At 32.2% G+C, this 24717-nt stretch overlaps 1 protein-coding gene across 1 annotated transcript in view; it reads left to right on the top strand.

The window, feature by feature from the left end:
• The first annotated feature begins 4244 nt into the window (after positions 1 to 4244).
• LOC137932649 (multiple PDZ domain protein-like) overlaps positions 4245 to 24717 on the top strand; it is a 153129-nt gene continuing 132656 nt past the window's right edge. The window contains exon 1 of the mRNA XM_068776274.1: positions 4245 to 4600. The gene's annotated coding sequence lies outside the window, so the exon portion shown is untranslated. The remainder of the gene's footprint in view (positions 4601 to 24717) is intronic.

Raw genomic sequence — 24717 nt, 5'->3', positions numbered from 1 at the left:
TTCCTGAAGAAAAACAAAGTTGTGGACTCCAAACATCAAAATCATTCAGTGATACAGCATTGAGAGAGAAAAGATATACAAATGAAATACCACGTTCAAGTTCCGGAGTTAGCATTTATAATTTACCACGAAATAAAGTTTCTTTTCTGAACACATATTTAAGAAGTTTAGCTGTACGTAGGGGAACAAATACAAATTGGGTTACATTACCTGAAGCCACGAAACCGTTACAAAGTTCTGAATCAAATGTTTGCAATGGGCAGCTATCCGATCAACAAATAAACAGGAACGAAGAAGAAGTAAACAATTCAAGTAAAACTGAAAAAAACACATCAGACTGTGATTTTATTAACATACCGACTGACGTTGCAGCAGATTGCGAATTAAAGAAGCGATTAAAGTTATATAGACGTGGAATATCGGAAATCGAGCAACGACAAAGAAAAATAAGTGGTACGTTAAGGACTAGACGAAATTCTCTTGATTGTGAAATTCAACTAAGTCGGTCTTCTTCATCAGACAGTGTAGACGAAGCAGATGTTGTACTTAATCGATTAAAGCGAAGAATATTTAAGAATAAATCCAGAGAAAAACGACAAAATGGCCTGCAATCCAAACTCTGTAAGTATATAGATTTAAAACTCATTAAAATATTACAACATATATAAGTTTTACTATTTTGGCCTCATAAGAATTTCATCGTTGAAAATTATATGGTATATGTATGACTTAAATTATTTCTTCTTGAGAGTTAAACAAAGGAACGAGGAGACTCGTAAACGAACGAAAGTAACTGTTATAGACCAACAGATTAGCAAGTTTAAGTGGTAGTGACCAGGCCACGAAGTGTGAAGAACAGATGAGAGCGAGGCTAAAGGTTATGGAGTCAAGACTACGAACCAGCATATGCAGCTTAGAACCCATTCAAAAGGTGGACAACTTTGTTTAAGTATTCTGAATACGCTGGATGTAGCCCACTGCCAACTGGTTCTATTGGAAATATTAAGCCGAGGCCTATGTACGACATAAGGTTAAGATGATGATGATGATAATGATAGCTAAACTGATTCTAAAAGTTATTTAACGCGTCGTGAACGCGAGAGCAAGTGCATGTTTCAGATTTAATTAAATACACGTTTCAATCAAAATGTTTTTCTATATACAATTTTGTTACAACTTCACAGAACATTTCTTTCGATAACGTTTAATTGTTGTTGACACTTTATTACATTACTAGAACACTACAAATATTATCTCTTCATTACGCACTTTTTAGTTGTCAAAACGATATATACCATAAGCGAGATAAAAATATGATGGTTTACTTCAGTCACTTCTAGAGATAGGCTTGCCCTACATAATTCTATTAAGATTGCTTTAAAGTGGCGGGAATCCCGTGTCTTCCGATGTACTTCACAAAGTTGCCTTTCCTCCATTTTAAGAGCTTAAGACACCACCGGTTATTTTTTATGTTACCCGCGGGCTACCATCTCAACTGGCTAAATTTATATGATATATATAATTACGTTGTTACGATATTTTTATCCATATTAAATCGTATTCATTTAGTTGTATTAATACTAGTTTTAATGGGTATAGTGTTAAGTAGACACCCCCTGTAAAGCATAGACTTCCTCTAAAGAATGCCACGATGAGCCTAGCGTTGCGCGTTGTTGCGTCTGATTTATTACTATATAAGTGTTACTTTAAAAAATAAATCATATTCCGTATTTGACAATTACATACGTATCTTATACCTCGTAACTGTTTAAAAAGTTTTTTATACACAACTTGAGTTATCTAAATTGAAAAGTTTTGAAAAATTCTAAGAGTGCATTAAGGAGTAGAAATACATTTCTACTTCTTCGTGCACTCTGGTCAGAGTGATATTGCTCGGTTCTGGTACTCCTGCTACTGCCGTTAAACGTCGCCATATAACTCGGTATTTGGCGGAGTGAGAGCACTCATTTACTGGCTTACTGTTTATAATACTAAAGTCGATAAAGAACCTTCTCCTTCAAGCCTTATAAAGGCCTTGGCTTTGGCCTAGGCCTTGGTGACGGATTGGGGGTGAATCGCCGCACGTTTCTTGGCTTTTCAATGGCGCACGGACTAATTACGCACACGTCTTTATGTTATCGGATGGGAGGCTTCAGCTCTACCCTAACACGTCGAGGCACTAGGCCAACAACGTTGAAACGAAAAGGTGTCAAAGAAAACGTCGGTGTTTTGGCTGGTATAAATCTTTCAACAACTGTTAACAAAGGTTATTCCATGTGGGATTTGAATTTTTTAACAATGTGAAAATAGTATTAAAAAGATATTTAATTAAATATAACGTTTAAATGTATTTTTCAAAATAAGTAATTAATATTGTTTTAGAATGAGAGCCATCTATGGTCGGATTGGTGTAGTAAGAAAATGTTACTTTTACGAATTGTACCGCGCCATCTGTAGTTAAACACCAAACTTTGTTGTGAATAAAACGTTGCCTTTAATTGGACTTATGACCAGTTTACAAATGTGAAACAGAGACCTCTTGTATGAAGTTAATAAATTAAGTGAATAACGGTAAAGCCAAAGATGCGAATACTCCTCGTTAGTAGTCTGTAGTTGTTTACCTAACAACAAAAATTAAAAAATAATGTAATAAATTATTATTTCTTAATATAAAAGCGCTATTCTTTGATTACAGTACACTCATGCTTTGCTACATTTATAAACTAAACGCAACTCCATAACTTTGAAAGATTTTACTCACATAAATGTATAGAAATAAAATAATTGATATAATTAATGACTCAATAAATTGGATTCAATGATTCGAAGAATAAAATTATTTTATTAATACTTTTAAACGCTTTCTTTATCTTCGCTCCATGTCGAAAGCAGAATCGCCGTAAAGTTCTATTTCAATGAAAAACTAGCAGTATGGCTACATGCCAATATTTGCGTGAACTGTAAAAGACTATGTAAAGGTAACTTCAAGAGTAACCGTTCCTGGATGAAGATGTCTAATTTGGTCATTTTCTCTTGGGTCAGCAAACGAACATGTTTCAAGCGACGACCGACTGCAACTTTTTACAATTATACTAGTTTGCCACTTTATGGGAATAGAAATTATATTTTCAATTATTGATATATGAGTATAAGTTTCATAATTTAAGATAAGTATAGACAAGGTTAAGCAAGGTTAAATAATTAATGCAGAAAAAAGTAAGAGTCAATGAAACTTGGGTTCAAATCCGAATCGAATATTAATATTAGCTAAATCGGAAAATGTTTCGCTCATTATCTGAAAAAATGTAAACTCAAATACGTCGCATATAAATTTATTATATAAAAGCTAAAAAAATAATTTGTGTATCGTGTAACAGATTTAAATTCAATTTTGGACCGACTAAAACAATTTTATAAGCGAACAATGTAGCCACGGATATTTTTAGGCTTTACTATAATAATCCCCTAAGTTATTATTAAAGCATGAACAACAGACTAATTTTTTCCGCAGGTCAAGGCCGTCCGGGTCGACTGAGACTGCCGTTGTGATATAAATAAAATGAAAGTTTGAAAAGCGGCAGCGTCAAGCTTTCGCTTTGTAACAAACCCTATACTATTTTATATATTGCTTAAATTTAAAAACAATTTAATTGTTACTTTGCGGTATGAACAAGTTTAAACAGAAACACATGGCACAATACATGCGCAGTGACGACGCCGCAAGTCAATATCCTCCCTCCTCAGGCAGCGCCGACTCGCCGCCATGACGCGATTCGCTTCGCGCTAATGATATTGTACAAAAGGTCATAACTATTTTTTTTTATTTTTGAATAACTGTTTAATTCAAAGCCGATCATTGGCATTTAAATACAGGTAATATGATAAATCAATCTTAGTTTGATTTGTTAAAACTAGGGTATAAACTGTAGACGTAACAAGCAAATGCTTAGGTAAGCCAATGAGTGTTTTTGTAGATTCCTAATAACAATTCTAAAAAAGTCATTAAAGTTAGTAACTTTCAAACAAAAATTACAATATACTTTTACTTTTTTAATAACCTTGCTGTTATTATCACAGGACAAAGTGGTTAAGCCTTTTAAAAGGCGTTCAGTAAAAGTTTTGTTTATGCAGACGTTGAGTTACGCCATTTTGCGTTAGAACTGGAGTTAGTTTTAAGTTTGTCCGCCAGAGTCGCAGAGGTGCCGAACGGCGAACCAGCTGGTTCGTTTTGACAGTGTTCAGTGCACGTCGACTGGTTTGTGTTCGAGTGCCGGCGGACGGCGCATTCCTGATTCACGTGTTTATCACAGGATAATAATTCGAATTTTGACCTCTGCGGCTCTGGGAGCAAACTTTTATATAAGTTCTTAAAGTTTAATGTATAAGTTAGCGTTGATCAAAGGACCATTGTAGCAATATTTTGCATCTGAGATTGTTTGGTTTTAAGAAATAGTTCTGTTCCGTTGTATTGTGTGAAAAGTATTAGCCGCATTGTGTGCGTGCGAAATAACCTTTATGTGGTGATAGTTGTTTTCATTTTGGTTAATCTAGTTCATTTTAATTGTTTATCGGCGGGATAGAAAATCTGAACATAAATTTGGTAAGTATTAATACATGCGGCTTCTTTTCTTTTAACTTTCACAGATAAAACTAGCAAGAACCAAGAAAATAAAGAATAACAACGGTTCTATTGTGCATTAACTAATTTATACATATGAATTAATATTGGTACATTAGTTCATGTAATTTTCTTATTTATTAAAGTTTTGTGGAAGGTCCGCATTATAAAAGTTTATGTTTGTATGAAAATTAAAAGATATACATTGTTTATCCCATATTATAATTATAAACTAAATTTACGTAATTGGTAATGTGATGTTGGTTATATTAAAAAAAGGTTGTTTTGAGTAATAACAGAAAAAAAATATGTAAATATAGGACAAACTAATTAAAATCGTTGTTTTTAAGTTGCTCGTAGTTAATTTGGCCAATTTAAGTTAGCACTATGAATCAAGACAAGTTGTCAAAATTTTTACAGGGACAAAAGCAATTTTGCTTGCTTTGTCAGTGAAGTTTTGTATCAAAGTTGACTTTTCCCGCATTTTTATCATAATACAAAAATCTACCTTTTACGTCATAATAATAAATGTGGGAATTGTTATTATGTAAATAGTAAGTAAAATAAACAGTAAAAACGTTCGAACGGGTTCAGTAATTTGCATATAAATTATTTTGTGATATTATACTTTTTAATATTATCTGTTGTCAGTTTCGCTTTATTTAAGTCATAGGTAATTATTTGTGATGGAAAGGCCAGTACTTTTGACATAACATTTTCAAGTTTTATATTGATTTTAGGTGCTAGGAAATTTTTGTTTAGATTGATATGTACTACATTCTTCCCGGATTTCTGTCATTTAGTGAAATAAAATGAAACATTTCTTATTTACTTAACAAATTATATCAACAAAAAATTAATTTCTTTATTTTCTTTTGTACTAGTAGATTGGTCTTGGGTTTAACATTTCATTCGGGAACACTTATACAATCCTATTTTGAATGTTTTGAAACTTTATCTTGTTTTTAATTATTTTCATTAATCTGTGCAATGCGCTTTACTAAAGTAAATAATCCATCAATAAATATAATCTTTAAAGTCACATAGCCGGTCCCTAATTGAAACATTGAGTTGAAATTTGTAACAGCTCATAAAGTAAAAAAATGGTTATTACTGCTATGAAATTAATAAGAATTATAAAACCAATAAACATGCAGTCAACATTTCGTGATAATATTTTAACAATGAATATATCGTTAAATTTTGCCTACTGCGTTTTCGTCGTTACTAGATTGGTGTTAAAGCTAATAATGTTTAGGTGTTTTACACGTGTACGTTTAAAGTTTTGAAAGCCAAAAATCCTCTGTTGATTCACACACATATATTAAGCAGCACAAACATTACTCTCGATTATTATAATGTCTGACTTAAAAAAAACACTTTATAGATAGTTGAATTGGTGGTATAAATTCGAAAGTTATCCCAACTTATTTTCCGGTGGCACCACATTTTTCTGGACAGGTTGTTGTACTTACAAATAGGTGGCCGGCTCTAGTTTTTGAGTTCAAAAAAATATTTCGGTCACCTTTACCGAGAATATTATGTTTCGTATGTTACTACTGAACCATTCAATAATTCATACCTATATGCATTTTAAATCGAGCACCTGCAGGTTATGTAGGTTACAATGGCAACATAGTCAACTATTGGATTGTATTCATATTTCTGATAAGTATTCGCAAAAAGGGTTTTATTGCTTTATGATTTGTATCTATCCTATCGCAGGACCTGCTGCGGTGTGCGGTTGTCTTCGTCTCTCGATTGGGATCACTGCACACCCCTCTAGTCAACGGAGCGATGATTATGTACATCATAGAATAAATTATCCGCATTGATTTTTTTTTCAGATAGCATTTTTTTTCTAAAAAAAAACTTTAAACTTTTCGGGTTTTTTCGGTCTGAATCTTCACTATTGACTCATTGGATCTGACTTATTCTTGATATTGACTTGTATGGATGGGTTGATTAGTTAGTTTTTACGAAGCGCGAAAGGCACTCAGCCGAAACCTCGTTTACGTAACTTACCTAGCGATACATCGGGAACCTCGACTCTGGTTGTTATATCGTATTATTACCAAATTAGGAGACTACCGAGCTGGTGCACCGAGAAGTAATGATGGCTGTTATTAGAATTCAGGATTACTTTAAAAATAATACAACGAGAATAAAATGCAAACCAACTTTTAGATGATGATTGATCAATCATCGAATGAAGATCGCTTATTTTTTATTACTTAATTACCTCCAACGAGGGACACACGATATATAATGTGTACAATAAATAATCATTTTTCTAACTAGCACTGAGACATGTTTTTTTTAATTATAGGAGACTACCACATGCTAATTTTGAAACAACGACCGAAAGTTTTTAATTTTAATGCAAGTCATTTAAGCGTCAATCAAATCTAATCTATCAAAGTCGTATAGTCACTAGCCAGAAAAAATATTAAAACATCCTTAACGCAATATATTTGAAAATTCTAAATGGGTTCATTTTAATGTTATTTTAAAAATATGTACAAGGATTGAGTCACGATTTCTTTAATATATTTGATATTTTTTTCAATTTTTCAATTCGATTTATTCAATAAATTTGATAATCAGACTTAAAGGAGGACTGAGCGTGATTTTTTTTAAACAATATTGATTATAGATGAAATTCCTGTATATACGTAATCACCAAGACGATTTAATATTTTATAATCACCGACCGAATTCAAGAAGAAATCTAGTAAGAGAACTAAGATGAAAGCAAGCGCCAAAGTGCGATGGTTTAGTAGGCTTGTGAGTTCTAACCACCAGACGTCTTGCGTCTCTGAAATTACGCAGAAAACTTTGTAGGCTCCAGTTGGCAAAGCTTACGGGAATTTGACGTAACAGTTTCATAACAAATTAATCCATCACTAAAGCAAGTTTATGCCTTTGAAAGCGTAATTACCTGAGTATTTACTACTTGGCTGAGTCATTGCTCTCGAAAACGATAAACCCTTCTATAACTCAAAAATGGTTTTCCCGATGTGTCATTCATGTAATTTTAAAACTCGATATAATTCGAACATTATTACTTTTGTTTTTATTTCGATCCGCCATGACGGTGACTTTTAAGTTTTTGAAACTTGTCATATAATTTTATTTTTACTTCTACTTAGTTTTATTTTTAAATTAATAAGACGGGCTTAATTTTGTGAGGCAATCATAAATCTTTTATGATTTAGTGAAATAAGTAAACAAGTTATATTAGAAATATGTTGAAAATTCTTTATGCGGGCAGCGTTGACAGACAACCCTTGCACGTACTTATACCCTCTTTGATAGCGAGGAAAATTTTTGCCATGTGTGATAGAGGTAATGTGTTTACATGTTTACAGAGCCTATTTACAAATCGCGACTTTGATCCGAACACAATGACAGCGTTCATCTCACTGATGGCGTCCGATTTCAAATCGTAATTCGAACATGCATTATAATTTAACTCAAATAAGTATTATGGCTGCAGTTGCCAGTAATACTGGGTGTTCTCATGTAAACTCTACATCTGTATTACAACACTGTTGTCTGGTGATTTATTCTACTAATTGTAAACAATAATAAAAGCATTAATGGTATTTCGAAGGAAGTGTGTCTCATTCTGCCAGCGTTGTCTCCCTGAAACTTGAGCAGAGTAAAATAAAGAAAAAAAAATTTTTTTTGAGGTTAGTAAAATCTTTAGGTTGATAAATATAAAACTACATTTATATTCTAATACTTGGACCTCCAGTTTTGAGAAAAGCCGCAGTAACTTTAAGTGTCACGATAAAAAGATACCTTCATTCAAGTTGCTATCGAGAATATATACTTAGCTAATGTTATGTAGTAGAACCAACTATAGTGTTTGTTCTGATAAAGTACATATCGATAAATTTTTATTTGAATTACCATTCTGGAACAATAACGAACGATATAAACAAAAAACTTATACTATTGGAATGAAACACCGGATATGATAGGTGTACATAAAAAGTATTATTATCGGAGGTTGTATGTTTTTATATCAATTTTACTTCTGAATAGTTAGTCACTCCGCGTTAAAAATTAAGATTATTCAGAGTCCTATATAAATACTTACAGAAACGAATATGCGATTAAAAATGTTTCAGTTCTTTCCGAATCCTCTTATTTTAAAAGACTTATTCAAGAATAGCTTTTTTATCTATATTACTTAAACAGCAGTAAATTTAAGAAAATAAAAGATATAAAAGCACAAACAAATGTTTAAGAGCAGTGGTAGTCGAAAGGTGGATGACTGATTCTTGCGATCGTAGGTCGTAGGTTCGGTTCTCTGGAAACAGTGTCATATATAATTCACATCTTGTGCCAATATAGGATTGCCAATGATGACAAATAAGTTTCCAGAGTATGGGAAGCTGCGATAATTGCGTACCATAATAACACTTTGCGATCGCCAGTCCGCGTGCTGGATATGGTGATTATAACATATCCCCCCCTAAATATCATTGGGGGATTTCAACGCCTTGCAGTGTACGTCTATGGGAAAAACGACGAGTTCATCGAATTTTTTTAAATATTTTTCATGTTTTTTTACTATTTCCTATAACAGTAAAATGCAAAAAAGACTTTTAATAAAATATACTATACTGACGTTGTTTTATAGTAAGTTTTTCTCTTTCCAAACTATAATTATCTGTAAGAAATTGATAAGATTGCCCAAGAATGTGTTTATTAATCTGTAAACGCTTTAGCCTATAAATTACTTAAACTAATTTTGCATCCAAATATATAGGATATCTTACACACAGAAAATATTTCACTTGATACCTTCCATTAGTTTGACGTTTATCATTTGTTTGCTCGTGTCACAATATCTGTAACAGTATATGAAACAAGCAAAACAAATGATGAACATGTCCGACCACTCGTTCGTACAAATTTATCAAACACTTGGGACGGTGCTTCGGACCACTCATTGCTACTCTAAAAGCTTAGTCATTTTATTTCCTTTATCTATCGATATTAGCTATGATTTATCGAGTGCAGACGGTCACTTGACTTTATAAAATTTGTGGCGGTGAGGGTTGTTTTATCGACAATTTATGTATACGCTTTCGACATTTTTATAACATTCTTTATATATGATGTCTTATTACAAAGTTCATTTTTGTGTTCAAATTCTATGTTAATAAATTGTCGCTACACCCCACCCGTAGTGATGATGATGTTCATCACCATTCAAGGACGTTCTCTGAAGCCTATGCCTCCTTCATATAATATATTTCCAATAGGACCGATTGGTTTTTAGACGATCTTAACAAGTTCGCCTTTCCACCTTGTGACTGGATATCGTACGCTGAGCTTGCACATTCCGTTGTCTACTCCAGGCCCCAGCGACCATCTGTACTGCTACTTCAACATAAATATATCATAAATCAATATATCATTGTATGTATATCTGTATGGCAATCAGGAACACGATTTCATAAACGAGGCAATCGAATACCTTTCAATGTTTACTTTCATCTTCCGTACGGTTGAAACTCATTCTTATATAACAAATAGATAACTAAAGCTTCTATTACTGGGTCTAAAATAGATCCAATATGTGAGAATCAGAAATATTTTAAATCGCCTATAATATATGTATGAATATCTTTGACACACTAAAACAATATACTCTAAACTGACTTCACTCTAGCCAAGCTCTGGGCTGAAACAAACACCTCTGAGTTCACGATATACACTAAAAGAATAGATTTAAGCTTTCTTATAAAACGACCTATAAACGATTTTTATTGCCTTTAGAAGAAATCTTTTTCATTGTCATTATTTCAAATGTACAGGAATAAATTTATACTTACATATATGTACATTTGCTTAGTAGCATAGCAAACTAGTATAGATCTGTATACATTAATGTATCGAAAAACATATACTCACATTTCGATGTATCGAATCTGGATGATGATGGAAATGAACATTCGTAATGTTTTAATATATAAATAACGCTAAATTCTTGTAGTTTTTTTGCAATAACTTTTAGCGCAGAAGGGGTCGGGTAAGGCTATAAGGAATAATTTAACTAAGATATAGTATAAAAGCAATCTAGAAATGTAAATAAATTAATTAGGAATTATAAAAGCAGTGTTTACTGTTATGGGTGCTAGACAAAAATTAGAAATATAAATAAACCAAAACTTAGTCATAAACTCTGCTACTGTATAGCAAATCGCTATCTAGGAATCATGAAAAAACGTAGGCGATGCATGGAAAAGGATAAAAGGAAGTATAGAAGAAGTTGTGAAGGAATAAGGAGAATACGAAATAAAGAACTAGTGAAATTACTAGTTGAAATTAATTTCCAATTGTAATGTCCCTGTCCCAACCGCGATGGGGGAACGAAACGCCTCAAAAATGGGCCCAAAGAAACCTTCTAGTGTAAGAGCCAAGTGTGTGTATACATTCGTTTGTATAAATGTAAATGATTTATGAAAATACTTAACAAACCAACATCACCGATATCAAGGTGTTTGCACAGGCGAAAGTGTATATTAAATGCACTTTTTTCTTTCGATTTTTTCTTATAGATTAAATAAAGTAATGGATAACGTCTATTTATTAATGTAAGCATTTATTGCATCTCAAAGAAAACAACGTATTTTTATATGGACGTTCCTACATAACAGTAAACGTTGATTTTAATTGTGCCAAAATACAAAAATTAAATAACATTTAACACGTACAAAATAATGTATTCATACAACAAATACTTAAGAGAATAATCAGTTTTCAATTCGGTATTATTTCGATATGATTGGTGAATAATTTAATATTAACATTTTCATGACGTAAAATTTTATTTGAACAGACAATGCAAACATTGATTTAAATGAAAATGTTTCAAAATATCGCCAGTGGTTAATTATCGTCCTTATGTCTACAACAAACCGATATTACTATACCAACGCCCAATATTTATTTTCAATCTATAAATCTTATTTAACTTGGTATCCACTGAAGCAGAATCGCAATAAAGTGTATTTACTTTGAAGCAAAATACATTTCTTCGGTAGTCGAAGGCAAATAAATGGCCACCTTGGCAGCAACAACTTTCACCTATAGTTTTATTTGAGTTCGCAGGATTCTTTATAGCTAACGTACTAGAGCTGGATCATTTTATTTGTCAATTTATTTTCTTGTGAGATCAGTACCGAAGTTTTGTTGATTTTGCGCTATTTTTCTCGTCGCCTCTTCGCAATTCGGAAATGTAATAACTTCGGTACTACGTTATTCTTCATCTAATTTCGTAACATCTTTTTCAAATTGCAAACATAAATTTACTGATTGCCTGAAGTTGAATTTTCTACTGATTGTATTTGAAGACACGCTTTCAACTATAACAGATGTTATCTATTTTAGATGCAAGCAAATTAATTCTAATATTATTCCAGTGACAAAAAATATACTATTTGAGGAAAATTAGATATGTTTTTTCTCTACATATTTTTAAATATAACTATGTAAAATTTTCGTAGTCTTAAATTTTTGAAATATAAAGTTTAAGCTCCTGTTACAAATCTAACTAATGTATTATGTCGTGGCACAACGTATTACGTATTTTATTAAAAAGAGTTGAAAGCTTGACTTATATATTGGTAAAATTTTTAAAGCTTTTTAAAATGACTTCAGTAAACAAGTTGTACTTAAGTTGACTACTTATATTTGCGATCGCATCTGAAAAAATGCTTTGGTTCGTCATAATTTCAGCCAAAGAACGTCCGCTGCTGAACACAAGCCGCTCACATAAGATTTTCAATAGGATCGGTTGGTAGCGGGCTGCATCCAGCGTCTTCCGATACGACCTTACAACACACTGATCTTCATCATGTCAGCCGATAGACACCCACTATAAGGCGAAGAAGCTATGTCAAAGATGAAATGCACTGGTTACCAACAATTTAAACGGAGTTCATTTTATATACTTTATAAATTGTTAAGTTCCTTATTCGATATAACATATTATCTGAGAACGTATGTTAGAGTAACTAATTAACATAACAAATAACATATGGTCTGCAATGTCACCTTTAAGTTTTTGTTAACACATGTTTAATTTAAATACATTATCCATGGTGTCAACACGTTTACCGTTCATGACCCTTTTCATAGTTCGTATAGAAGTAAATTATTCATGAAATTGTTTCGTGAATTCAATAGACGAAGGCGTGGGTCGTTTATTTGCTATAAAGTTGTAAAGTATTTCGTGCCAGGGAGTAACAGCGGGTGCCAGCCTTCTCCCTGGTACTTCGAAGCGAACTTCGATATTAAACACGGAAGAAGTGATTCCAATCGCTTTGTCACGCTTCCTATTGCTATTTGGTTATATATTCGATGACGACCTTGTGTCATTATATTAAAATTTTAAATTACCGTGGTAAAAAAACTTAAAATTTTCCGTAAAATATTACGTAGTTGATAGTAGCAGAAAAAATTTCCACTAGGGCTATATGATTCTGAAGTGAAACCTAGAATGAAAAGTTTGTGGCAAGCCGCTTCCTTCTGATCCTATTGGAAGTCTTTAGAAAAAGCCTATGTCCGACAGCGGGTGTTCAACCACACGTGAAATGACGACGCTCCAAATATATGTAACTTACTTATGTATTTTGTTAGGAGAAATAGTAAAAGAAACTTAACGCTTTTATCATTTGTGGAGGAAAACTTGCCTGGTACATAGCAGAATTGCAAGTAATAAAAGCCAAATTCAAGTGATAATCGTTAGAAAGTCATTTAAGTATCTTCTTTCTTTTCTTAACGTATTGGTGTGTTTAGTAAGTTAAGAATAATTGCAGATCTTCCTCGAGGTTAACGGGTTAAACGTTTTTATAATATAACCAATGTTATATAAATTATTCTTTACCATAAAGAAAAACTTCGTGCAACGTTATTATAATTACTATTATTTATGTTTTTCCACTATTATTGATAATAAAATGCTTTTAATTATTGTTACTTATATACTTTTGATAGATAATTTTGATTATTGATACCATTTTTGTTTTGATTTATAACATACATGCTATATATGTTATAAATTAAATCTTAACCTGATTTTAATGCCTGTTATGATTATTAGACAAGCAGCGCTTTAAGTTACATAATACTGTCGGCTCGTTACAATGCAACAGTTCAATTCATTTATTTAGTACAAAATTCTAGATAGAATCTTTGCTCACTTCACGCGTAAAATGTTATGTAAATACCATGTAAAAAAAATTCTTAATAATGATTCTTGAATCTTTTATTATAAGCTGACTATATTTAAAGATCGCGTCTCTTCGTTGCATATTGAAATATCTCGTAATACAGTAAACATAAAAAGATCGTTTGTTTTGAAATTGCCTCGCCGACCGTTTTAATCCTCAACGCGGTCGTAACTTTATAATACATACAAACAGGTAAACAAATCTAATATCGCTCCAATGGACATTCCAATAACGGCTTACATTTCGGACTTCCCTTGGATCCGTAATAACCACTGATAAGACTCCGTATTGTGTCCCTGTCCCTTATATATATTGTATCGTAAGTAAACTATAAGTGTAAAAGCTTAAGCTAAACTTTGTTAAGATCATATTACATTTTATCGATTTGTCAAACTTTTGGGATTGTTTCGTTAAATTTTAAATATAAGGTTGTTATTGATTCGGTTGACTTTATAAGTTATAAAGAAGTTAACACGTAGTTCGACGTTCATTTGCCATAGAAAAATCAATGATTTTCTGATTATTTCTTTGACAGTACTGTCAGAAGTTATTGGCTTGTCGCCTTTCGGGGGAAAAAGTACATTAATGTAACATGTTTCAGAGTGATACGATATTGTTAAAAGTCACGGGTTTGATTTCACCAACATAATCGCTGTCCATAAACCGTGAGGAAAAATGTCAAAACAAGATGAGCAGTAACGACTTGAAATCTCAGTAATGTTCGAAAACCGTCAAAGAAAGGTTGGGGCCACTGGCGCCCTAAGCTTTTGGAGTGGAGACCACGGACCAGTAGCGCAAGTAGAACGACAACCTATTTAAAGCCGTTGGAAGACGCTTCTTGCATGCCGCTTCCAACCGATCTTTTTGGAAATTTGTGGGGTAGGTTTGTATCTCTTAGTAGACACATACAGTCTCACGGCTGAAATAATGGACTTGACGAATATTAATATTTGTAAAAATAACTCTCTCTTAACTTATGTTATACAAAGGAAGGCTTTCTTTTTTTGCCTTCCCCAATTTAGTGCATGCATCTTTCATTTCTATCCACTTTTACTTCGTTTGGGATATGATCCCTCAATCGTATTTGGGGCCATCCCCATGATCTTTTATCTGTTCTATGCGTTTGTACCACAAATTTGGTTTTCTGGCAATGAGCTGGGCCCTTTCTCTTTAGTCTTACGCTCTATGGCCAACAACTGTGACTGCTTCGATTTTTGTGGCAACTTGTTTGTCTTCTGGTCCCTTAGAGTAATACGAACTAGCTTTCCCTTCATTGCTCTTTGACCCATCCTCATTATATCACTTTCTTGATAGTAACAAGTTTCGGCTTCATATGATTGGAGGGCATGGTTTAAATATAACTTTCTGGTGGGCTGTCAGATTCAACTTGATTCAAAACAAATTTTACAACATGAAAAGCATTAAAAATGTATGTTTTAACGTAATAGTTTCCTTTAGTAATATTCTCTTGTAAAATTATTAAATACTAGATTATTTATCATGCCAATTTTGATTCTTTAAATTATTTTCAGTTTATCGCAAATAGTATGATTTCATTTACCTTTTTTTTAAATGTATTGTGTTTGCGTTTAGGAGAGTTGAGGTAAAACGAAAAAATAAAAATGAGGCATCAGCTTACGTAATACAACAGATCTTGAATTCTTTATTCTGGTAAAAACTGGTAATTATTTATATTATTACCCACTTGAACCATTTACAGCTACCACTTGTACGCGTCATTAGAAAAATGCCAGAAGGGCCCAATTTGGTGGAAAGTAGAATCTAATTGAGTTCCTCTACAATGGCATCTTTCAACGTAAAGCTACGAGGATTTGAAATAACTTCTGGCCTGAGAATACCTCGCAACAAACATTGTCAAATTGTCCCGATCGGAAAAGTTATTTGAATAGGTGTTGATACATCCTTTGGTTTATTATACCAATCCATTTTAATTTGAAATATTTTTACGAAACCGGGATAAGCTGCTGTTTATTCCAATAGATAACCATTTTACGGCTTGCTCGATAGATAAATGTTCAACTTGGCAGCGACCGCTTTCGCCATATTTTTCAAAGCTTGACGAATGGTTTATGGCCAAGTTACCGGAGTGCTGCAGACGCTGGGTCGTTTTATTTTCGAATGCATATTGATGAACATTTCCATATTGGTTGCCGTTAAACCTTTTTAAAATGGTATTGAAAATTTCTCGGATTAGCTTATTAATCATCACAAGAGACTTTCGCTTTCGCATAGGAACTTTGTTTGTTATATTATACAATAAAAAGGAGATTTAAAGATATAAAATACTTGTACGAAAATAAATGTCTCTCTATAGGAGAGTATCAATAGAAACATTCCAATCAGTACAGTTATATATCCAAAAGGTTTATTCCTGTATGTCTCTATAGTATATGGATCGAAATAAAAACAAAACAGTTGATTATAAATATTTGTTAAAAATCTGCAAACTTCAACTCCAACTGCTTAAAAATAAGACAACAATTGATTTTAAAAAAATATGTCCAAATAGCTTAATTATATATTTACCGAAATTGAGAATAAAATTTAAATATAGCACATCCAAAATACAACTTTTACGATCAATGTCAGTAAAAGGGCATGGTATGACCGGACTAGAAACTCGTTCTTAGCGTTTGTTTTAACAACATTCGAGTATCAAACTAAGTTGAGAATACAATTTTGTATCATTGTGTATCTAAAAACTTAAATATTTACAAATAAATTACTTAAAAAAATATTTCCCTTATCGCTTTTAAGTACCATTATGTTTTCGTCCAGATAAGCGATAAAAATTGTTTGGAATACAAGTATCGTCGGAGCTTACGGACCATAACGATGCAACGGGATGAGTGAGTAATGAACTTGACAGTGGCGATATTATTGCTCGCCTGTAGGTGGGCGATGTGCATTCCAGTGTTGCCGACGCAGCTATAAATACCTGCGGCGTGTGTGCGGCTGTCCTAGTGATGTAATTCAAAACTATCGATATCCAATCGGCACGTGTCCGAAGATAAAACATCTATTCTTATTTAAAAAAACAATTACCTCTTCTGTGAAAGTTTATGTAACTAGTCGTATTACTTAATGGCAATTATTCAAAGGAAAGAAATTTAGCATAAACTTGTAAAAAAATCTGTTTTAGTGTGAGGGATTTTAATTGATAATTAAAGCTTGAAATATCTCTATTAATGCATAAAAATTTTGTAGAAATTACAACAAGAAAAAAACCCATCTGAGTTTGTCAAGAACTCTCATAGCCTTAAGATGAGAGAAGCCATTATAAGAAAGTTCAATCTGATTTTAGTTTCTATAAAGTTGACTTTTCTGACATTTAAACTTGACGTACACGTGTGGTCATTGTAAATGATCCTGTGTGAATAATAATAAGAATAAAATAATAAATCTTTTTAAAGTACATTTTACATGAATCCATGATTAAAGCTTTTTCTTTTATTCTAACCAGCTGCCTCGACAGACTTTGCAAAGTCGTAAGTTATTGGTCTGTTAGACCTATTGAAAAAATAAATTTATTATACGTATCAGAGTGATCAATTTATTTATTGCTTTAAAATCGTTATAGTAATAACGATAACTGAAGAAGTTAAGAAATTTCGTACACCGCCATACTTAATGTTTGTACACCCTTTTTGTGTATAATGTATTTTTACTTTGTGTATTGTCTGGAGAAAGAAAAACATTCTTATTGTTTGCCTTGTATTTTTCAATTGTTTTTTCTTCATAAGAACCTTCACCGTGCAATAACGAAAATACGTGAATAAAATTACCCGAGTTGTTATACCGTTTCTGAGTTTTTAACTTACCAATACATTTGTTATCTTATGTACAGAAGTATGAAATAAAACTGATTTTAAACGGATTATGTCGTGGTTTTTACTTATTTTTATATTCCCGACGTTTGCAGTATTTTGCAGCGACCATGCTCGCTAGGTCCACCCTTTAAGACAAATCACTCGAAACATAGTAGAATTTAATATATGTAACCGTAGGGCGCCCATTATAGGACATGGACTCCCTCACAAATGTCCAATAAAACCAGGCTGGAAGCGGCCTGAATTTAAGGTAGTTAGACGTCTATACAGGCTGCGATAGCTAAAGTTATGTTAAATACCTACCATACTATGATTACTAATAAAATGAAAAGCAATCAAATACTACATTCCCAATATCGTATCGAAAAATTCTATCGATATCCGAATTGTTCACGGCCAACACTATTGAACACGAGGGCCCCCTTTACCCCTCCTCCGCCTTTTAAACGGGGCTCAAAACAGCATCTATTATCCTAATGTTACTTAAAAAATAACATGACCCTCGGGGACACTAACATTTTAAGATTAATGGAGACGTTTACATGTATGAAGGTTTATTGAGATGTGACATTATTTATTCGTGGATCGACTATCTTTCAAATTATTTTTATGTTTATTCAAACATGTACAACTTTTGGTATTTGATGATATTTAAGTTTATCCGTTACATAAAACATTACTAACTCGAACCGAAGATCTTCTTAAATATTTGGCTAAATTTAAATTAAGAACTATAGGTATAGCAAGCCTGTATACTGTATGTAGGATGCACGAATTTTAATTAAAAAATTCTTTATCAACATACATACAATGGATTCCTACCACCTGTTCGGATGAAATGCCTCAGATGTGAGAACAGGCGATCCTATTGTGAAAGCCTGTACATAGCCAATACAAAGATTTACTAACTCAATAAAGACGAGTCTATGGTCACAATATTTGTTTTTGCTTTCGTTATTTGAATAGTGTAATAGTAATGGTTTTTAAGTATTATATAAGCGGTGGTATCCCAGCGATTGAGAACTGAGACATGCGATCGTAAGTCACGGGTTCGATTCCTGACATACAATCTTATATTATTCACAGTTTGTACATTAATAATATAGCATTGCCACTGTTCACAAACAAGTTACTAGAGGATAAAGAAGAGAAATTTTTTTTGGGAAGGCTTATGCCTTCCAGTGGGCATTACTAGGCTTTTACCAGGACATAGAAGTATTTTTCTGTTCTTATACCAATAAATAACTGAATTAATAACAAAATATGAAAAGTTGAACCATTATTATGTCGGAGAAGGCTCCTGTATTTTATAACTTTATTTTTTATACAAAACTATTGAATCATGATATTTTCTTCTAAAAATATCTCAACATGTTTTCCCGCGATGTCTTTATCGATCATTGTATTTGCCTTATAAATCTTTCAATAACCACGCTTCATGGTAGATTTATGCATTTTTGAAGATAAGTATCCGTGTCCACGATAAAACAACAATCCGTTATTGTGCCGCTAAACCTCATTGTTATGTTCAGTTTTCAACATAAAAACTAATATTTTTTTTTTATAAGTTAAGACTTTTTTAGTACTTTCTATTTTTTATTGTCTGTATACATGCATGTACTGTGCGAACAATCATAATTTTTTCTAATTAATATTTCAAAGTAACTTCGCTAATTATTTAGTCATTATGTCAATTGGAATGTTATGAGATATAGTTGTCTGTAAATTAATAAAAAAGTTGTCTGAACATATAATTTACACCTATATTCTTGAAATATTAATTTAATAATTCTGAAATCATTAATTTTTGAATCGGGTGTATTATTAATTGTCAGCAAATAAACCACATGTTTGGCACCTATAATTGTCAAACTATATGTGAATTTTGTCATCAATATGCGAATCAAAGACATTTTGATAAACTGGAATTGACATTCAAATAAAATTTTATAATAATCAATACCTTAGTTTTAAATTTTGGTTATACCAAATATTGGTTTAATAACTGTTTAATAAATCTGTTGAAGGCATAGATACCATTTAACTATAATTCGTAAGTATGTTTATGAATTCCTGGAATAATATCAACAACTCTTAGTATAACATTGTCGCAGCGTTTCGCATTCCAGCAAACAATTCGATACTTGTTTATTTATTGTGTGCCTACTGATGTTACTATTTGATGAAAAAAATCTTTTTCATCTCAACTCTAACTTTAGATTTCGTCTTTTAGTTGAGATCTTATGTTGCAGATATTGTGGACTTAGTTCCATACTTATCATATTTTAGGTAAGGATGACCACTGCCTCCTCTTTAAATTTCCAAAAGGACCAAAGCAGCCTACGTTCAGCTTCTTCCGACGACCTTCCTACGCTGAGCTTACCGGTTCGTTGTCATCCCCCAAGAACCATAAACCGCTTTGTGCCTTGAACTGCTACTTCAAATTACCAATATACTGGGTTAAGTAGCTGTTTTTGTTCGTGTACGGATGTCCTCGATTCTGATTCGATGTCTTATTATCTCTATGATACTAAAAAAAAAATGCGAAAAATCCACAGCCAATTCTAAAACCAATTCAATCCAGCTTTATGAAATCCACTTCCAATTATTGTTACGATGAATTTTTTGATTAACTTCGAAATAATATTTTTATACGATTAAATATTTTTGCAAATAAATAATAAAATAGTCTTGTTCAGTCATACAATATAATATAATATATGTTATAAATTCCAATAGAAAAATGTAGTTCGTGAATGTTTGTTGTAAAAACGTAGTTATTACAAAAAAAACTATTGTTTTTATTACAAGTCAAAAACAATGTCGACGGAGCTCTTTAAATCGGCCCCAGTTTTTTTTAATTAATGGCTTTTCTGTAATTTAGACATATTTTTTGCAAAACTTTTTATCGATGATAACATTATAAAATACACGTCTTAACTTGTGTAATGTAAATTAGGTTGTTCATTGTATGGACATGCTATACCAGTCTACTTTTAGCCTAAATAGAAAAAGGTTTATTGTTCTGCGGTAAAGCGTGAAAGGGAGAATATATAATTAAAGCGAACTTAAAAAATTACGTAAAATATTTAAAATGAAAATATATGGATCTACATATATACATGTTAATATACTCAATAATTCTGTCCATTTAAATATTTACCAATTAATACGCATATATACACCGAGAGATACACAGAAAAAAAAAACAAAAAGAATTAAAAAAAAATACATATTATGAAACAATCTACTGCAATGTCACATAATGAACCCTCAGCATCCGCTCGTATTTTTTATGAAAGCTCAATCTAGAGCCTATACGGTGCAGTCAAATGTTTGTACACAGAATTAAGAGGAAATGCAATTGACCAAAGTACGTGGAAGGCACAGAATTAATCGTATTATTAAATTGATACCTGTGAGTTCAAATTTTATCAAATGAACCACAATGGTCGTCAGATATTTACTTTGAGAACGAATGGGAGTAGGTCATACTTTCGTAAGTCAAAGACGAAACAAATACAGCCAATTAAAAGAGAATCAAGTATGTCGAAGGGTTTTTGAAATGTATTAGATGTAGAATATCTAATCAATATATTTTATTGACAAGTTTAAAGTTCTAAAAGTATTTGGTTTTATATTTATTTTTTATATATAGCCAGGTTAGCAAGGTTTCGCTTCATGTTAGTAAGACTTCAAGCTATCAGGTTGCATAGGCGGGAGCTTCATTGATAAACTAGGTGCAAGAGTTCTCGAGGAGAGTCCTTGATATGGGCTGTTCTATACACACTTAGAATTACGATTGTATGTAGCCCGATTATTTAGGCCGTGGGATGTCCAGTGCTAGACATCGGCCTACCCCTTAAATTGCTAATATCTTGTTTTAATTAGAAATATTTATAAAACAAACGTTTGGTATCATCCTTAGGACATCGCATTAGGGAATATTTTTGTCATTGACAAATTTCGTTTGTTTGTATGGGGAATACCTATGTCCAGCTGTGAACGTCAATATTAAATATACTATGTTTAAAAAAAGCTGTGATTCATAACAAGCATTCTAGTCTATCTATCATAAAAGTATATACTCACTATCATAAAATAAACAAACAAACTCAAACACATTTACTAAACGATGCGTTCTTATCACTCTGCCAACAACGATGCAGGTGCTGATAACATTTTCCGTTCAATTAAAACTCTTCACTTTATCTGCACCCTTTATGTACTTATTGAGATATGCTTGTTAAGCCTGACCCAAATATTTTCTATACAATGTGATTGGTTTATACATAATAATAGAAAATAGGCGTAAGAGCTTTAAAGAGGTGAAAGTATTTACTGGCAATTAATGTATGGTATACTTTATAAAAATAATAGTTTCTAAAATAATAAATAACTTGATGAAAATATAGTAAGAAAAGATTTTTAAAAATTTGGAGGTCTTCATATTAAAATTAATTATTATTTACTATCTGTCCTGTTAGACTGTAGGAAGTCAACCTATCGCTTTGCAACAGAAAAAAATAATGCAACTTATTTCAGAGTGATTACTTTTTAAAAAATAGTTGGAAGTGGGTGTGAAAGCGTTTATACTTTTTGCTGCTAAATGAGCGATATATTCACACCTTTATAGTTTTTATATCTATAACCAATAATTCTGTATGTATTACATCGTATAGAACCATATGTATGCAATAGTTTTAAAAGAGCAGTGTTGTCGTAACCTGTATTGATTGTGATTTACGGCGGTTAGAGGTACTTTTCTATCCCGACAGGCGTAAGTCTTGAATGAATTATGTTAAATTGCCTCTGTGTATCTCAAAAACGGAGGCAAGAAACATTGAGCGTAAACCGGAAAATGTGACCAAAAATTCGCAAGATATATCACATCAAACAAACCGTATTGTGCCGCGCAATGGATTACAAACCTCACCGTCTCTTAGGTAGGCTTATTTAAAGATCGAATATTCGAAAGCATATTTACCAAGAGATGAAGCTAAGCGAAAAATACGCAAATTCGAATGAGGTAGATAACTATACTTATTAGTAACAGAGAAACAACAAACTACACTAAGTAAAGATCTGATATACTTCATTTATTTAATCTGTTTGTTAGTAATTTACTTATGTCTTCGAAATTCTCAGCAAAATTTACTTTACGTAAATACATATATCCAATCTCCGCATACATCTTAACTAATATTACACGGCTTGTACTGTGATTTTAATAAGTATAAGAACATAAGAGCTCCTCATATCGCAGCCTGGACGTCAGAGATACAAAAAAAGCCTTTGCAAAGGTTTCGGGATGATCCTGAAATTGTCCTAGCGGGGGCCTCCGTGGAGGAGCGTGATGTAATGCTATTTTCGTTTTTACGATAACGGGTAAGGGACAATGTCATATGGTTTTTAGTATACGCTATAATTAAAAATTAAACAGTGTTAAGGGGCATAAAGAAAAAATGCTATGTACAATATAAACGAAAGCTACAATATTCGGTCAAATCATGAGTAACTCAAAATACGAGATAGCAATTTATCATACAGGGTAAGATACACGGAAAGCGGTGTATTGGTAGAATATCCTGGCTGAAAAACTTACGCTAGTGGTTTGAAAAGAGCACTCGTGCAATCTTCAGAGCTGCTGTTAAAAATTATGATTTCTCTAACGGTTGCCGACCTCCGTAAGAAGATGGCACTTCAGGAAGAATAAAGTGAATTGAACATGTGATTCGGTTATCTAATTAGTAGAATTCCTTAAATTTATTAATGTATGTTATGATTTTTACTTTTGTATCGTATTCTTTTAATCTTGAAGACGAGCCATGTTTGCTATAATTTTGCTTGTAGATACGATTTTAGTAACAGTAAAGAATAAGTGTGGAAATTATTAAAATATACGGTTTTAAAATTAGATTTCATCCGTGATTTCTATACATATAAAACGATTTCTAATTTCCTTTCGTTTTAATTTTAAACAAAAGAAATCGTTTCGTATTTAATTAAATAGCCCCGCCGCCGCTGGCAAATGGAAACTCATCACGGTTTACAGAATTTAATTCAACATAAACGAGTTAAATATTCAACGACTTAAATACGATATTCAGATCGGAGAAGATATACATTTATTAAAGCACATCATTCGGGACTTGCTTCCAACCGCTAAAACAATATTAATTTTACAGAAGCTTCTAGGGATGTACCCTGTCATAATTTATTCTATCCTCTAATGCTTTACGATAACGTAACATTGAGAATTGTTTTGTTCACAATTTAGAATTAATTTTTTTACATTTTACCATAATATCTAACATTTTTCAATAGTAGACGGGAAAAAGTTGTAATATCCATTACGCTGCAATGCAACTATAAACAGATATTCTACATTATTATAGTACATCGAAGTTTCCGCTTTGTACGTTTTAATAAAATGAAGGAATGGTAATGACATAAAACACGAAAATAATAATATTTTAGCAAACCATCTCTGCTAAATCGTAATGTGTTGAAAAAAGCATACTTATAGAGATAATACATAATTCTAATGCACATAGCAACACATTTTAATAAATCGTTTAATGGTTATGGTACGGTTTTATTTATTAAGTGTAAGATAACTACAGTTTTTATAAATATGTGAGATAGTAGATTACAAAATACTTATCACTTTTGTTATCAATAAATACTAACTGATCCAGTCAATAAATGACAATATAAATTTGCAGCACGATGTCAAATGCGCTCTTTGAGTAGTTTCGTAGCCTTTGTTCAAAAAAAAATTCAAGTTTCCACGCAGTTTTTTGTATTTTCTTCCACAAGAACTTTCTTCAAAATAGTAGACTACTTATAAAAAAGACAAATGAAATCAGAAAAGTCGTTCTAAACTTCGTCATCGTCGTTTCAGCCCATAGACGTCCACTGCAAGGCACAGGCTTGCTCCAAAGATATCTATATACCATAATCGCCACGCTTAGCGATAACCAACAAC

Source organism: Battus philenor, unplaced genomic scaffold, assembly GCF_028537555.1.
Source record: "Battus philenor isolate CCGP_79_NKW_IND1 unplaced genomic scaffold, ilBatPhil1.0.hap1 SCAF_12, whole genome shotgun sequence".
In the NCBI taxonomy this organism is placed as follows: Eukaryota; Metazoa; Arthropoda; class Insecta; order Lepidoptera; family Papilionidae; genus Battus; species Battus philenor.
Note: the sequence above shows the minus strand (reverse complement) of the source record. Positions and strands in the feature narration are given on the sequence as shown.